The sequence below is a fragment of the Symphalangus syndactylus genome, chromosome 3 (genome assembly GCF_028878055.3).
Source record: "Symphalangus syndactylus isolate Jambi chromosome 3, NHGRI_mSymSyn1-v2.1_pri, whole genome shotgun sequence".
NCBI lineage: Eukaryota > Metazoa > Chordata > Mammalia > Primates > Hylobatidae > Symphalangus > Symphalangus syndactylus.
The window spans coordinates 28,860,811-28,877,163 of record NC_072425.2 but is presented as its reverse complement, the minus strand read 5'-3'; positions in this window follow the sequence as shown (position 1 = coordinate 28,877,163).

Genomic DNA, 16,353 nt, shown 5'->3' with positions numbered 1-16,353 from the left:
CATGGTGAAACACCATCTCTACTAAAAATACAAAACAATTAGCCAGGCATGGTGGAGTGTGTCTGTAATCCCAGCTACTCGGGCATGAGAACCATTTGAACCTAGGAGGCAGAAGTTGCAGTGAGCCCATTTCATGCCACTGTACTCCAGCCTGAGCAACAGAACAAGACCTTGTCTCAAGAAAAAAAGAAAAGGAAGAGGAAGAGGAAGAAGGCAGAGGAGGAGGAGGAGGAGGGGGAGGAGGAGGCAGAGGAGGAGAAGTAGTGGAAGAGGTGGAAGTCTAAAAAAAAAAAGAAGAAGAAATAAAAGGCATCCAGTTTGGAAAGAAAAAAGTTAAATTGTCCCTGTTTACAGGCAACATGACCTTACGTATTGAAAACTCTAAACTACATACACACATACACACACACACACACACAATTGTTAGAACTAATAAGTTGGTTTAGTAAAGTTGCAGGATGTAAAATCAACAGACAAAAATCAGTAGTATTTCTATACACTAACAGTAAACTATCCAAAAATGAAATCAAGAAAACAATTGTATTTATAATAACTGCAAAAAGTAAATAAACAAAAAACGTAGGAATAAATTTAACAAAGGAAGTGAAGACCTATACACTAAAAACTGTAACATGTTGATGAAAGAAATGGAAAAAGACAAATAAATGAAAAGATACTTCATGTTTATAGATTGGAAGAACAGAGGAACATTAAAATGTCCATCCTACCAAAAAATCTCTATTGATTTAATGTAGTTATTATCAAAATACCAAAGACATTTTTTCACAAAAATAGGAAAAAATTCTAAAATTCATTTTGAACCACAAGAGAATATAAATAGCTAAAGCAATCTTGAGCAAAAAGAACAAAGCTGAAAACGTCATACTACCTGAATTCAAAATATACTACAAAGCTATAGTAATCAAAACAGCATGGTACTGGCATAAAAAGAGACACACAGACCAGTGGAACCAAATACAGCCCCAGAAATAAATACATGCATTTACAGTCAATTGATTTTCAACGAAGGTGACAGGAATACACAATGGGGAAAGGATGATTTCTTCAATAAATAGTATTGGGACAACTGGATATTTAAATGCAGAACACTGAATTTCTCACACCATATACAAATATCAACTTACAATGGGTTAAAGACTTAAATGTAAGATGTGAAGCTGTGAAATTCCTAGAGGAAAACGGGAATAGCTCCATGACATTGGTCTGGGCAATGATTTTTTAGATATAAACCCAAGGCACAGGCAACAAAAGCAAAAATAGAAAAATGGGATTACTCCAAACTGAAAAATCTTCACAAACAAGGAAACAATCAACAGAGTAACCTATGGAGTGGGAGAAAATATTTGCAAACCAGACATTTGATAAGGGGTTAATATCCAAAAATATGTAAGGAACTCAAACAACTCAGTAGTAAGAAAACACATCACCCAAATAAAAAATGGGCTACGCACTTGAAGAGACACTCTTCAAACAAAGACATACACATACCCAATAAAAAAAACTTAACATCACTAATCATCAGAGAAATGCAAATTAAAGCCACAGTGAGATGTCACCTCATACCTATTAGAATGGCCATAATAAAAAAGAGGAAAGATAACATATCTTAGAGAGGATATGGAGACTAGGGGCCCCTTGCACGGTGTTGGTAGAAATGTAAATCAGTAGAGTCATTACAGAAAATATGGCATTTCCTCTAAAAATTAAATCTATAGTTACCATATGATCCAACTATCCCACTTCTGGATATATATCCAAAGGAAATTATATTGGTATATTGAAGAGATAACTACATTAACATGTTCATTACAGAATTATTCACAATTGCCAAGAGGTGGAATCAACTTCAGTATCCATCAATGGATGAACAGATAAAGAAAATGTGGTGTATATATACAAAATAACATACTATGTTGTTGCAAACGAAATGATTTTCTTTTTTTAAAGGCTTATTTTCAACAACATGGATGAATCTGAAGGACATTATGATAAGTGAAATAAATCAGGCACAGAAAAATAAATACTGCAGCCGGCGCGGTGGCTCACGCTTGTAATCCCAGCACTTTGGGAGGCCGAGGCGGGCGGATCACGAGCTCAGGAGATCGAGACCATGGTGAAACCCCGTCTCTACTAAAAATACAAAAAATTAGCCGGGCGTGGTGGCCGGCGCCTGTAGTCCCAGCTACTCGGAGAGGCTAAGGCAGGAGAATGGCGTGAACCCGGGAGGCGGAGCTTGCTGTGAGCCGAGATCCCGCCACTGCACTCCAGCCTGGGCGACAGAGAGAGGCTCCGTCTCAAAAAAAAAAAAAGAAAGAAAAAAGAAACATAAATACTGCATAATCTCACTTGAATGTGGAATCATAAAAGGTGAACTCATAGAAGTAATAGTAGAATGATGGTTACTAAGGACTGGAGTGAGGTGGTCTGAGGGAGATGTTGGTTAAAGGATACAAAAATTCAGTTAGAAAGAATATGTTCAAGAGATCTATTGTAAGACATGGTCGCTATAGTTAATAACAATGCATTGTACACTTGTAAATTGCTAAGAGAGTAGGTTTAAAGTATTATCACAACAAAATTGATAACTATATGGGGTAAAGCATATATTAATTAGCTCAATTTAGCCATTCCACAATGTATACATATTTCAAAGCAACATGTCGTACATTATAAATTTATACAATTTTGTCAATTAAAAGTATTAATTCAATAAAATAAATAAATAATAATAAATAAATGATTCCTGCCATATGAAATTTAAAAAGGCCCATGGGAAAGACTATCTAAAGAGATTATGTTGCAGCTTTTCAGTAACTGCAAAACCTTATTTATCCCATTTCTAATTCATACTCTGGTCCTGTTTCTCTCTAATTTGAACTCTGGATTTACAGTATGTACTCTTGCTGTCCATGTGCTGAAAAAAAACCTGTAGGAACTTGCAGTTCTCATTTGAGTCTTCAAATGAAAATCTTTCAGATTTCAGATGTGCTTGTGGCTTATCCTTCCTTGTCACTTGAAAAGGGATTTATATAGCCAAATAAGGTTTCAATCAAGATGTTCGAGTCCTGTTTTATCTAATGAGCAATATTTGCACTTTCCCTCATTCAATCACATAAAAAGCATCAAGTCCTTCCATGATTAATAGAAGTATTATAGAAATGAGTAACATAAAATCCCCACCCTCTAGCTCATAGGCAAATAACATGGGAAGAGATTGCTGCTATACCATACCATGTCATCAGTACTACAGTGAAGGGCTTTCCAAGATGAAGATGAAAGGAATAGAGAGTGCAGACCCTGTGGCAAAAAAGAACAAGGTAGGCTCCTTGTACAGAATGATTGCTTCACAGGGAGCTTGGGGATAAATGGACAGATAACAGATGAGGCTGGGAAGCTTGGCTAAGGTCATGAATGCCATGTTAAGGAATTTGTATTTTATTCTGAAACTAATGTACATTAGAGGATATACTTAAAGAAGAGAGGTGACATGGCGATATTTTATTTTTAAGAAAATAATTCTGGCACAGTGGGGAAGACCAATTTCCCATAATTCCCTTAGCAACAGCCATTTTTTTGTTGTTGTACTAGAAATTATTCTCCTCATTACAATACATCCAGTGAGGCTCCTCAGTTGTTTACTTAATGTTAGCTACTAGTCATTGCTTTCAAATAATATATATTAGCCATGATTTTTAAAACATTTCTATAGTTCCTGTGCACCCATATTTATAACAGCATTATTCACAACTGCAAAATGTAGAAGCAACACAAGTATCCGTTGGTGGATAAATGGATTTTAAAAATGTGGTATATACATACAATGGAATATTATTTAGCCTTAAAAAGGAAGGACATTCTGATGCATACTATAACATGGATAAACCTTGAGGATATTACACTAAGTTATAAGCCAGTCACAGAAGAACAAATACTGCACGATTCTATTTATACGAGACATGTAGAGTAGCCAAACTCATAGAAGCAGACAGTAGAATGGTGGTTATCAAGGTCTATGGGGCAGGGGAAGGGGAGGTTAGCATTTAATGAGTATACAATTTCAGTTGGGAAAGATTAAAAAGATGGAGATGGCTAGTGGTAATGGTTGCATAACAATGACAATATATTTAATGCCACAGTACTGCACACTTAAAAGTGATTAAAATGTCAAGTTCTAGGTTTTTTTGTTTGTTTGTTTGTTTTGAGACAGAGTTTCACTCTTGTTTCCCAGGTTGGAGTGCAATGGCACAGTCTCAGCTCACCTCAACCTCCACCTCCAGGTTCAAGCGATTCTCCTGCCTCAGCCTCCTGAGTAGCTGGGATTACAGGCATGCGCCACCATGCCCAGCTAATTTTGTATTTTTAGTAGAGATGGGGTTTCTCCATGTTGGTCAGTCTTGTCTCGAACTCCCGACCTCAGGTGATCCGCACGCCTCAACCTCCCAAAGTGCTGAGATTATAGGAGTGAGCCACTGTGCCCAGCCCTGGTTGTTTATATTTTATGACAATAAAAAATACATATATAAATTACTGGCTGGGTGCGGTGGCTCACGTCTGTAATCCCAGCTCTTAGGGAGGCAGAGGCAGGGGGATAGCTTGAGCCCAGGAGTTCAAGACCTGCCTGGGCAATGTAGCAAGACCCCATTCTCCACAAAAAGAAAAAGAATTTTTAAAAAGTGTAAAACTACGTATATAATTACAAACAAGAGGCAAATTTGAAATCCAGTTTTTTCAGAGTCCTGGAGTATACTTGATACTATCCAGCCTGTCAGTGATTATGCAGCCACTGTCTTCAATTCCTTCTTTCTCTGGATTCTTCCCAGCTGCATATCCCTCCTTAAAATGTGATAGACTTTTCCTCTTCTGGCCTGTATAAAACAGAGTTCCATTGCTCGGCAAAACTAAAATGACAAGGGAGCTTGTGAGATCGTTTCATACATCCCACATCTTTATCTGTACCAAGAGACAAGCCTGGGCCAACTCTTGTTCATTTTGTTCTGCTGAATCAGGGAAATTCCATCTCTCTTGTAGTATGTGGTCACACTAATGGGGCCTCAGGTAGGGGGACAATCTGCCAGACGTCTCTGTGTCTCTGGCCTTCTCCCTTGTATTTGGCATGACACCAGGAACCCAGATATTTTTAAAGAGAAGGAAAGGGATGACCTGCAAATTGAGCCAGGCCAGAGGCCTGAGTTGACCATTTTTAGTCATAAACCAGAGAGGATGCTTGCTGTAGAGTAGGACTCCAGAAACCTGGTGCCTGCTGAGATGGCACCAGAATACAAAACACCTGAAAAATGGGAGATGCCAGCAGAAACAAACATAATAAAGACAAGGAAGGGTAGCCCAAGTCGCCTGGGTGCAAATTCTGCTCCATGATTTTGGGAAACTCTCTTACCTCTCTGAGCCACAGGAAACTTAACTTATAAAATGAACACTTTATTCTATAGAGTTATAATACATAAAGGGATGACAAAATATTGTGTATGGTATTCTATAGGTGCCCACAAATATTAGTTCCTCTCGTCCTGGCATCATATCAAGAGGCAGCCCAGTTCTAAATGATATACTGGTCTCCCCTTAACAGACATCTGTGCATCTCTGTTGCAAAAGACAGCACCACCCAGTTTTCCCCAAATATGTCATCATCCTATTAAATGCCTACTATGTGCATTGTGATTGTTCATCTCAGCTCTCATTCTAGCCTTTACTTCTGATGCTTGAATTGCTTTTGCTACTTTCCTCTTACTTCTTTTAAGTCCATATTGTCTTGCAGGTTTCAGACCACGTTTGGAGTAGGATTGTTGTTAGATGCCTGGCTAGGGCTACGTGACACAGAATGATTCTTCTGGGACTTTTGGAGCTCTTTCTTTCCTTGCCCCTACCTAAGTGTGTTTGTGCTTCAGTTTCCATGCTACCCACTACTCTCAACTATCTGCTGAGGGGTCATGTGAAATGGGAGAATAGTCAGGGCCTTAACAGTCAAACCAAACAACAATTTAATTTCTCCACATGATTCCAACTCCACCTTGAGTACTGTCTCCAGATAATCACTTTTTAAATTCATATTTGAAAAGTGTTTGCTCTACTGAGAAAAAAAAATCAGTAGATGATATTTGCTCTTCATTTTGTCACATAACTAGGGGCTGGCCTCCAATGATTTTAAACACGGAGAGGACCTTTGAGATCATTTGATGCAGAGGTGGCAAACTTCAACGCCCACCAGGGCCAAGCAGGGGAGGTAACTGAGTGATGCCAGTCAGGAGAGTGAACTGGAAAGGCTGGGCTTTATCTAAAGGCGAAGCTGCTACAGAGGTTTGCCAAGATTGATGCCCTCTGTGATTGTAGGAGCTCTAATGCACCCAAATATTTATGTGTTGGCAATTAATATCCTTAAAAATATCAATGTTGGCACTAAATACAAGTGTTTTAAAGATAATATGTAAGCCAAATAAGCATATTGGCATAGCCCTGGACCACCAGTTGGCAATTTCTGACTTGTCCAAACCCTATGTTTTGCAGATCCGGGACATAGACATATGCTGCCCAAAGTCGCATCAAACAATGCTGGGCGACTGGAATGAGAGCTCAGATGCAAAGCTGATCCACAGTCTGTCCCGTATACCTCCAACTGCATGGCCTCAGTGATTCTTTCATCCCATTGGAGAAGAAGAGAAAAGAAAGAGGATGAAATGCACTTAGAATGAGGGAGTAAAAACAGGGGTAACCCTGAGGTGGAAAATATGATACCTTTCTCAAAATTTCATTGACTCAACACATTTTTGTTTAATAAATGCAATCTGCTGACACTGTCCTAAGCATGGGGACTCTATAGGGAACAAAGCAGAAGTCCTTGCCCTTATTACTGAACTCACTTCCATTTGTTGAACCTCTCAATTTTTCACCTTCAGACTTTCATAATACTCTCCCTTTGATGAGAACAGGCTTCTCCTGACAAAGCCTGGCTAAACTTACTCATTCTTCAAGATTCAGCTTAGATTCTACTTCTTCCAGGAAGCTTTCTGGCATGCACACACTCACAGATCTGTATCAGATAAACCTCCTCTGAGACCTCTCAGTGCCTTGCACTTCCCTACTGAAACACGTCTCACAAGCATTCTAATGTCCCTTGTCTCTACTAACTTCTGAGCTACACAGGAGAATATACCATGGCTATCCCTCCTTCCAAGAATGGCAAACCAAGACCATGAGAGTTCCTCAATACCAACCTCTGATAGATCCCGTACTGTCCCCTACCCCTGGTCTCCTAAGATCCTCTCAGTTACCCTCTACAATGGACCTCTCCATGTGCCCAGATCTTCCTGCCTCTTTTCATTTCTCCTGCCAGCCGCATGTTTTAATTCTGGAATCAGTCTTTGCTTTATTAGGCTTGCGTTCCCTTTGAAGCCGTGGCTACACATGGCCACACAAACCCTGGCCTCTCGGCCTCCAACCAACAAGATCTTTGGTGACCTGACAAAACATCTGGGCAACTGACTCATCTTGGTTTTCTCTTCATGCACATGGCTTGGCACTACTTAGGCACTGCCTGAAGGTCGGGTGCTGAATTCCTGATGCCGTGACAATTTTTCTTTGGTCTCTTGAAATCATCAAGGGCTTGTATACATGGGTAAGGCTTTTTAAATCAGGGAACAGCTGGTTGTGGTAGGGGAATCTATTTGTTGTGCCCACTATTAATTAGTAACATTTTAGAAAGCAGAACAAGAAGAGCAAAGTTTATGACTGGAAGGGAAAATTGGAAGCCATATGTAAAAGCTGTGGGTGATGAATACTGGATTAACATGCCATGATTGAAGGATTTTCAGGTGAAAGATGAAGATTTCTTTTCCATGACTTTAGAGGATGAAACTATGATTAGAAGTTTCAAGGAAGAAAACTTCAGACTTTATTCTTTCAACAAAAAGGACCAAATTATAAGATACTCTTTTGTTGTTTTTTAATAAACATTTGTAAAATTCCTGTATTTTGAGCCACTTCATGAACCAGGCATGAAATGAACAGTTATCAAACAGAGTTCTTGCTCTCAAGGAGACTGCAGTCAAATGAGGGAAACCAACACTGAAACAGGAAAATTTGATCATGCAATGTTGAAGTGCAGTGATACATAAGCCTTGTGGGAGCAGAGGAGCAGAGCACAATTTAGGGTTTTCGAACCTGGTACTACCGGCTACTGGTGACATGGTCTTGAGAAAATCTCTTAACTTACCTGGTAAGATGATACTGGAACCAAAAGGATTTCATACAAGCAACATTTTGTAAACTAAAAATGGACTTAACAATGTTCATGTCCACCATTAATCTTTCCCAAATTCACACAGGACCATCTTGAAAGGTATTGACATTCTGGTCTCAGGAAGAATTTAAGGAAGCCAGTACCTTCCTAGATAAGGGATGTTTAAAGAGAAATTTCTACACTGGGGAGAGGCTTGTATATATTGAGAACATCTTCTTTACAGTGCCTTGTTTTAAATAAGATTAGCGAATTTGTTCCAAGAAACAAAGAATGTGTTGAAGTTAAGCTAGAAGCCAAGTGGCACTAAAAATAATTCACCCCTAACAATGGAATTGAGATGGCTACCCATCAACCCTGCCTGATTAAGAGTATTTCGACTTAGATCACTAGCAAGCATAAGTGGTGAGTCCCCTTCTCATTCTCCAGTGACACTCAATCTAGTTTCAGAATTTATTTTCCAGGATTTTGCCACCTCTTTCTTTCTTTCTTTCTTTCTTCTTTCTTTCTTTCTTTCTTTCTTTCTTTCTTTCTTTCTTTCTTTCTTTCTTTCTTTCTTTCTTCTTTCTTTCTTTCTTCTTTCTTTCTTTCTTTCTTTCTTTCTTTCTTTCTTTCTTCTTTCTTTCTTTCTTCTTTCTTTCTTTCTTTCTTTCTTTCTTCTTTCTTTCTTTCTTTCTTTCCTTCTTTCCTTCCTTCCTTCCTTCCTTCCTTCCTTCCTTCCTTCCTTCCTTCCTTCCTTTCTTTCTTTTTTCTAATGGAGTCTCCCTCTATTGCCCAGGCTAGAGTGCAGTGACATAATCTCTGCTCACTGCAACCTCCATCTCCTAGGTTCAAGTGATTCTCCTGCCTCAGTCCCCACAGTAGCTAGGATTACAGGCATGCACCACCACGCCCAGCTAATTTTTGTATTTTTAGTAGAGATGGGGTTTCACCATGTTGCCCAGGCTGGTCTTGAACTCCTGACCTCAGGTGATCTGCCAGCCTCAGCCTCCCAATGTGCTGGGATTATAGGTTTGCAACCTGTCCTTCTGTCTCATGCCTCCACCATCACCAAGTCCTGTTGATTTTACTTTCTAAACCGATTTTTATTCATCTTCAGGCATTTTCTTTGTGCAGCCTTCACCATCTGTCATCTAGCCTCTAGTCCTGTTTTCTCACTTCCAGCGTCCAGTATAATCCCTTCTTTAAACAATAGCCAGAGTGATCCTTTATAGATGAAAATCTCATCATATTAGTTGCTTATAGAAAACCATTCATTGCCTATCACTGGCCTCAGGATCCAGTCCAAGTTTTTTGAACAATGTGCACATTATGCTCTGGCCAGCAAAAGCTACTGCACTTCTCAAATTATCTATCTGGACTGTTCCACAGGGCCTTTGCACATGCTGTTCCCTGTGCTTGAAAACATCATCCTTCTCCTAGTCTGAGTGAATCTGTGCTTCTTCATTTTTGAAATCTTCCCAAACTTTTGCCCTCCTCAATTCTCATCTGTGTTAGAATTAACCACTTATCCCTTGAGGCTGCAAATGGCTGCATGTGTACCTCTATATAGTGTTTGTTAAATTAAGAAATTAAGCTGCCCACAGGACCACTTGGTGGAAAAATAATCGGCAAATTCATATATTCATTCTTGGGCTTTTTCTTATTATAAGAGGTCCCAAGCACTTAGCATTGAGCAAAAGAAGAAATTCGGCAAATTTCAAGATTTACTCCCTTTCTTCAACTAGCTCATGATCTCCATACAGGAGCCTGCTAATTAGACTATATAATTAGTGTCATCATGGAGATCTGAAGAATAATCAAGTGAGGTGAGATTTTTCATTTTCCTGTGCCATCTGGGGACATCGAAAGCATAACTTTCCGATGTCATATCATGAACAAAACATTTATTCAAGCAAGAGATAGTCCCATTTATGTTTCTGTGGGACAAAGGCACAGAGTAAGAATGAGCTGTTCATCCTTAAAACCTTGACTGTCCACATAGAGTCTCAGTTGGTGGGCAGGGAGCAGTAGCCAGCCCTTGCATTCTCCTCTGTGGAAGCTGCTGGCCAGTGGCAGTCCTTTCCACCAGGGACCCTATTGCCATCAAGGAGGAGGATTCAGGAGCATATTCAGCTTTTGATGTACCACCATCTGGAGCTGTCACATTTCTTTCCCCCAGGCAATAAAGGTGTTGTTTGGAACTTATTAATCCAGAATAACAACAACAAAAAGTATATAACTACATGGAGAATTTACCTGGCTGGGATGGGAGATGGCATATGAGTGCTCAACTTTTGAGAGAATGTGACAATTGTTTTTAGGAAATGTGAAGGGCAGAATAGTTACTCCTCAAGGACACTGAAAACCAATAATAACGAGCACCTTAAAATGGCATGTTAATCTTTGTAGCAACCTTTCTTCTTCATTGTAAAGATGTACAGTTCCTTGGATTGAAGTCACCCAGAATAGGAGAACATGACTGGTGGGAGTCATGGCATTCCCTGATTATGACATTATTTACTATTATTATTATTATTATTATTCGGCTTATTCAATTCCTAATGAAATTTCTAGGCCTAAAATGTGTTTCATTAGCATACTTCATCAAAAAGATTTAGCTGAACTCGTGCTCTCCACAGGAATTGTGAAAGAATAGAATGGGCACTTATATAATAGGACTCAAGAAACCTGGATTTTGTCCCAGCAAAGCTCAGAGTGAATTGACATCCCACTCTGTCCTGCATTTTTCCCATCTCTAATACTGGGATGGGATACATTGGACAAGACAAATTTCTTTCTAGTTCTGCCTTTCTTGGCATCTATATTTCCATGAGTTTTATTATCTCAGCTATATCTCTCTTAACAATGATACTATAATAGAATATTATACGGAAATCATCAGAGAAAGTTCACTAAAACATCAAAATTTCCATTGTGTTGATCAGGAACACATAGCTCTGAGTTCTGTGACACTTATAAAGAAGGCCTTATAATCAACATCTGTGAAATCGAATGTTCATTGAAATATTGGTAACATTTCTAAAAATAATGATAGCCATGTCAAGCAGGCCACAGAATATATGCATTACACCACTATGGTGACCATAAGGTATCAAATCAAATGCGTTAATTGTACTTGAGTGGACCAGTTGTCATTATAACCTTGATCAGTATTGAGATTGTTAGTAATGATAATTAATAATAATAATTTCTATAAAGCTTTATAGTACATTCAGAACATTTTTAAATCCAAACATGGTATTTCTCAGTGAGTAAAGAGGGCAAGCTACTCAGAGGTGAGTTATCATCTGACAGATATTAGTTGTGTGATGTCAAGGTACAATGGTTATAAAGTTTACAGCATTGTGTCTAGCATAAAGTGAGTGCTTGGTAAAAGCTGGATCAATTGTCATTTTCATGAGACAGGTAGGCAGGAGGAGAAATAGTTAGATCAATTTTCCAAGTGCCCCATTTACCAGATCTCCTTTAGAACCCAATTCTCCTTATTTCTGAGCCTACGTACTGTTTCTATAACAGTATGTTAAGGAAGGAAGGAAGGAAGGAAGGAAGGAAGGAAGGAAGGAAGGAAGGAAAGGGAAGGGAAGGAAGGAAGGAGAGGAGAGGAGAGGAGAGGAGAGGAGAGGAGAGGGGAGTGGAGGGGAGGAGAGGGGAGGAAAGGAGGGAGGGAGAGAGGGTAAGAGACGGGGAGGGGGAAGGAAGGAACAAGGTGCAGGGGAAGGGAAGGGAAGGGAAAGGAAGGGAAGGGAAGGGAAAGGAAGGGAAGAGAAGGGAAGAGGAGGGAAACAGGAAGGGAAAGGGGAAGGAAAGAAAAAGAAAATTGTATAATAAAAAAAAGTCTAATGAAAATATAGAATATCATCTCTCTTTTTCCCTCAAGAAATATAGACTGAGAATGAATGAATCCATTTGGATAGAATGGAATTTCTTGGAACAAGTATTTGTGGTTGGAATGGCTCCTGTAAAAGTTGTGTAACTCTGTTTATCATTCAGTGGGTTTTGAGCATTTGAAATGGGCTGGGTGTGGTGTGAGATACAGACACCTATCGCAGACAGCTTCATCTTTAAGCACGTACTCTGTGCCAGGCACCATGCCAAGGGCTTTAGTGCACTATCCCATTTGTGTCTCACAATGGTGTTGAAAAGTGGATAATTTTAAGCCTATTTACAGATGAGGAAACGGAGACCAAGTAAGCACTTAAGTAATTTGCCCAGGGACATGTATCTTTTAAGTGACCGAGCCAGAATTTAAATCCACACTTTTTGTACTCCCAAGTCTAAGTCACAGAGCTTCTTCTCTAGTCTTCACATCCTGCTTGGCCAGAGAGGACATTTACATAAGAGGCAAAGCGAAGGAGCTGCCTCTGTGGAGAGACCCCTTTGTATATTGGATCATATCATTTTTATAATTGAGTTCTGTGAAGTGAAGGAAGCATTGTCATTTCCATTTCTCAGATGGTGAAACTGAGGTAGAGTGGCTGGCAGGAAGCTGAGGGCAGGACAACTGCTCAGGTGCTCTGGAAATGTTTTCTCAGGAGTTAGCCTTGAGGTTGAGGTAGTGTGGGTTTATTTTCTCCTTTCTGATGACTGGCAAGAAAGGTGTTAGTGCAAGGTAGTAAAAGCAAAGTCTCGGTAGTCAAATGACTTTGGCTGAAACCCTACCATAACCTCCAAGGAATCAGTCAGCTTCTGCTGGTAAGCCCCAGGCTCTCCATTAGGAAAGCATGGCTAAGAATTGTGCTTATTTCAAATGGGTGATGAGAAGATTTGATGCTTTAAACTTTAGCAGTGTGCATTGTCTTAGCAAGCACCATAGAAATTTTAATTAGCACATCATCATCGCCATCATCATCATCAATTTTACTGTCTAGCAGCAATGGGAACTTGAATTAGCCAGCCAAGATGGTGTCAATTCATGAATTAATGTGCACATGAAAAATTCCTAGGCTCACCACCTCTTTTCTGTTTTACCCTAGGTCAGTCATGTGACACTCCTTCCCCTAGTTGGGCTTCAAAATTCTCATCTCTAAAGTGGGGCTAATAAAGATTCCTGCTGTTTCACCCCTTTGCAGGGAGGTCCTAATTTTTCAGTGAGGTAATGAAAGAGAAAGTCTTTTTGCAAACTCTAAAGCGGACTGGGTATATAAAGAGCCTGTGTTGCTAATTCATCTTTAAGTATTTTTCTATTTTTTAAATAACTAACATTCATGCATAAATATACTTTTATTGTGGATATAAAAGACAAAAATATAGACAAAACGAAAGTCCTCTGGACTCATTTTTATATGCTTACCCTGGGCTCTCCCAATCTCTTCTTCAGAGGTCCCCCAGTACGTACCATCACAATCCCTGTTTCTATCATACTCAGTTTGTTGTTGTTGTTATTTAATATTTTGCTTTTCTAATGAAGTATATGGCAAGGTGGTTAAGTGGTGGGTTCAGGACTCAAACTGCCTGAGTTTGAATTGTAGTTCTGTCATATTTTAACAATGTGGATAAGTTGTTTTTCCTCTCCGGTCAATTTTCTTCTCTGTAAAGTGAGTGCAGGAACTCAGGACTTTGTTGTGAGGATTGACTATGTTAATGCAGCACCCAACATTTAGTGATTCTTAGTATATGTTAATAGTGTTATTATTGGACAGGTAAGTTAATGAAGACATGGGTCATACTTGAATCCTTGACACTTAGCCTGTTGCCAGGTGCCCAGCGGGTGATTGATAAACATTTATTCAGTTGGTAGAAGAATGCTACATTCATTTTTATCTGAACATGCCACTAAGGAGTGGGGAAAGCTCAGTAGAAAGACTATTAAAATGAAAATAGCCTACATTACTTGAGTGAAAACTCTGTACCAGACAAGCCCCGAATACTTAGTAAACACTAACTCATTTAACACTCACAGGAACCCTAAACACTAGATCTTCTTATTACTGCTCTCATTTTATCAGTGAGTGAACTGACTCACAGGTTAAATCTCTTGCACATGGTCATATAGCCAGAATTCAAACCTGGCCAGTGTGTGGCAGGGAGAAACTTTTGTTCCTGGGATAGGAACTTTTCATTTCTCTCCAATCCTGCTTTTCTACCCATAAAAGTTTGTTAACCGACTTCTCATGAAGATGCTGAGTAACTTGGCTGGTAATAACCACGCAATAGTTTCTCCACTTGTCTATGTGGGTTGATAGTATTCACTCTCTCACCTCTAAATGATGAATATCATGATGCAGGACACAAAAATCAGTTAATATTGCCTTTGAGAACTTATGCATGACAGTGACCAGACAGTCTGAGAAAGGTGTTGAGATAATTTGGTAGATTGAAGCCTGATGGGTTGGGTAAGGCTGCGGTCCAGAGAACCACGTCTATACTTAGAGCCCATTGAACTTCAAGACCTAGCTTACCATCCTGAACTGTGTTCAGAAGTGATACAGAATGACTCGAGTGCTGATGAGAATCAGGGAAGAACTGAATGGGAAGGACTCTTAGTGGGCCCATCATCCAGGAGTCTTAACAGGATTATCATTGGAATCAGGAAGGAAATTACCAAGTCTGTAAAATAAGATGTGAAATTGTGTATAAACATGGGGTAATATTCAGAGTCATTTAATAATGTATAGGAAATTGGGTAATGTTTAGAGTCATTTAATACTGTGTAGTTCATAGAAAACCAACCAATCAGAAAGGATTTTGATTCTATAGAACAGAAAGGACAGTGGTCCCAGAGAACAGCTATACTAGGGCTTATCTGTTGCCCATAAGACCCGGAACCAGGTCAGTTTCCATTTCCAAAGTTCTGACAGGTTCTCAAAGAGAAAAATAAAAGATCTGTCTAAAGCAACAAAGGAATTTAGTGGCAGAAGTGAGACCAGAGCCTGTACTCTTGAGTCCCACTACAGTTCTTCAACCAGTCTAGTCTCTCCCATGGCCCTTACTGAACACTGCAAGAGCAGATCCAAGTGTGATCTCATCATTTCTCAACATGACAGTGTAAAATAAGTTTAAGTTTCCCTTTCTTCTGAGGAGCACAACGTACTCTCCACAAACTAGGGCCACTGTCTAAAGTTATTATTATTTATTTACTCTTTGAAATGAGTGGTTTCACTATTCACAATAGCAAAGATATGGAATCAATGTAAATGCCCATCAATGGTAGACTGAATTTTAAAAATGTGATTCATATACACCATAGAGTACTATGCTACCATAAAAAAAAAAATGAGATCATGTCTTTTGTAGCAGCACAGATGGGGCTGGAGGCCATTATTTTAAGCAAACTAATACAGGAATAGAAAACCAGATACTGCAAATTCTCACTTATAAGTGGGAGCTAAAAACATTGAGTACATGTGAACACAAAGAAAGGAACCACAGACAATAGGGCCTACTGGAGGGTGCATGGTGGGAGGAGGGTGAGGATCAAAAATATTGGGTACTATGGTTTATTACCTGGGTGACAAAATAATGTATACATCGAACCCCACACCACACAAGTTACTTATATAACAAACCTGCACATCTATCTTTGAATATAAAAGTTATAAAATTACAAAAATAAAAAAGGAAAAAATAATAAAATAAAATTAGTGTTTTTATGCATGGTCCAAGTCAGTCCAGGGTCTGTATGCTCCCAGGATTATGGGATGCTTTCTCTCAGTGTTCATTGTAATAGTGTTGCCTATGGATCTAAGTTTGGAGGGCTGGCCACTGTTGGTTCCCTTTATCAGTGAAGTTAAGGACTGACTTGAGGCACTGCACAGTAAATCTCCAGTTATCATGAAGGAACTTTCAAATTTCTCATTGCTATAGTTCATCTTAAAGGTTAAGAATATGGACTTTGGAGCCAATTGTACTCGGTTTTTGATTGTTGCAAATTTATGCAGTGGTCTAAAGATGTTTTTCTTCTGTATAAAATGAAGATAATTATATTACCTGCCTCCTAGTGTTCTTATAAAGACTAAATAATCTAATGTATAAACACTCACCCCATAAAACACCAATAAATGTCCACTGTTCATAACAATACTAATAATAATTTTAAGAATGAAAAATCATGCTAGTCAGCTAGCCAGGCATTAACATATTGT